This window comes from Plectropomus leopardus, unplaced genomic scaffold (assembly GCF_008729295.1).
Source record: "Plectropomus leopardus isolate mb unplaced genomic scaffold, YSFRI_Pleo_2.0 unplaced_scaffold16389, whole genome shotgun sequence".
In the NCBI taxonomy this organism is placed as follows: domain Eukaryota; kingdom Metazoa; phylum Chordata; class Actinopteri; order Perciformes; family Serranidae; genus Plectropomus; species Plectropomus leopardus.
This window is the reverse complement of record NW_024617598.1, coordinates 1-2,196: the sequence shown is the minus strand read 5'-3', so window position 1 is coordinate 2,196 and position 2,196 is coordinate 1. Positions and strand designations below refer to the sequence as shown.

The window sequence follows — 2,196 nt, the reverse complement described above, 5'->3', positions numbered from 1 at the left end:
TCTGTCATGGTGTGTTTTTCCAGCAGGAGAACTCAGCAGTGAGGGTTCGGCTCCTCTGGGACACTCTGACCCCTGACACAGACCAGTGGCCCCCCCTCTACATCCTCTGGAGGATCCACAGTGAGACAAACTCACACACACATGCACACACACACACACACACACACACACACACACACACACACACACACACACACACACACACACACACACACACGTTTACACTCACAGGAACAAGAAACCTCAGCAGTTTGTGACGAGTTTAACTCTTTCTTCGTCTCTCTCTCCCACCAGGTGGCATCCCGATGAGGAGCTACAGCTGGCGGAGACACAACCACCCGTTCACGCTGTCCTTCCTGGAGGAGGTGCTGCGCTGGGTCGGCATGAACGAGGTGCACAAAGCCATCACCCTCTTCCTGGACACGCTGGCCAAACAGCCGGGCTCCGCCTGGACGCAGAGGTGACGTCCAGCGTTTACACACACACGCAAATATTTCCTCTGCAAAGAGCATAAAAGAAAGAGTCACTAATTATTAACGTCATCAAAATCACAGTTCACGAGATACAACAAACCTCAGTACGAGTGTCAGTTTTCCCACTGACTAGATTTCTTACACGACTGGTATCCTTCGGTCCTTCGGCGGCGGTGTTTGTTTTCCCCAGATCCTAATTAAAGCTTTCTTGTTTGCTGCTGCCATTATTCAGATTAAATATCTGTCTTTGGTAACAATATTTTCTTCAGAAAACTTATGTAGGTAAACCACCGATCAGCTGTTAGGGACCTCGTATCCGAGTGTTTGCTGTAGCTCCTTAACACTGTTCGGTACTTTTGCTTAAGTGTTTCCTTTTTCTGCTGATTTTTATGTCTCAGATGGAAGTATTTTACTTTTTATTCCACTAGTTTACATTTTAAGCCTTCAATGACTTTATAAATAGAGATTATTGATGCAAAATATAATCAGCTAATTAATGAGAATGTAATATTATAAAGTAAATGACCCAGCAGTATAGAAAGTTTTTAAATGAGCTCCAACTTAATCGTGATCAGTACATAAAAGTATATTATATATATTATTCTGGAAATGGGCCATTCTGCACAGTGAGTACTTGACAGAAATAGTTATTTATACAGGTGAATTTGGATGGCGAGGAAGCCCTGAGGCAAATTAAATAAAGACATCGATCTATTCCTTTAATTTCTGAGTTTGGTTGAAATAGTTTTCTCTCCTGTTTCTATGGTAACACAGGTGAGAAATAATCTGTCCAAGTTAAAAATGTTCAACTGGGAAACAGATGAAAAACGGTTTTGCTGGTGATTTTTTTTTTTTTTCTTTTTTGGTCAGTATACATTTTTTAACTGTTTGTAGTTTTAATACTAATTTTGGCCACAAGAGGCTGAAATGTACCTTCAGTCCAGGATCTTAAAAGGACTATTAACATTACATGGCATGCATAGCAGGTGACTTTTAATTTCATCACACAAGATAAATATTTTGTACACGCGTATTTAAGATTTTTTTTCTTACTTGCAGAATTATTTATTTAATGTGTGTGAATGACGTGGATGTGTGTTTTGTGTTTGACAGGAGTTTGTACAGAGAGTTCCTCTTCCTCACTCTGGCAGCTATGGGCAAAGACCACGTCGGTAAGATTCTCTTCATGCAGCTGATTTTTGTTGTAAAAATTGCTTTTTACCATTTTTAGAGAGAGAGAGGCGTCTGTTTGCTGGAGTGTGGGTCTGTATGAGCAATGTGTTTCTTTATTTTTATCGTCAAAACTCAGTAAAAATATATATATTAATAAAATAATTGAAAGAAACTCCAGAGCTGAAGAGTTGACCTCCTTGGAGCGACGGTCCTGCAGGTATTTGTCAGAGTAAAAGAGACAGATTAACGAAACATAACGAAACGCAGCTCAAACAATCAATACTGAGCTTTGGACACGTCTTAAATGGTACCTGCTGTAAATACACCAGAAAATTAATATTATAAATCTCATATTGCCTGAGAGAGTTCAACACATGCTCAGTGGAAACGGAGGTCACAGTAAATATTTGCAACTTAAGCCTGATGAGTTTGTTTTATTCTGAAATATTTGCATGTTTAATACTGTATACTGGCTGTATTTTAGTAAAAAGACTACTGAGAAATAAATATGTATGGTCATTATAACCTTGCTAAAATAAAGTTCAAAGTG

General features: G+C 39.3%; 1 long non-coding RNA gene across 1 annotated transcript; it reads left to right on the top strand.

The window, feature by feature from the left end:
• The first annotated feature begins 26 nt into the window (after positions 1 to 26).
• Positions 27 to 1,656, top strand: LOC121964619. The gene is made up of 3 exons (XR_006107381.1): positions 27 to 120; positions 295 to 460; positions 1,587 to 1,656. It is a non-coding gene; the product is annotated as an uncharacterized LOC121964619 (long non-coding RNA).
• Positions 1,657 to 2,196: the final 540 nt, after the last annotated feature.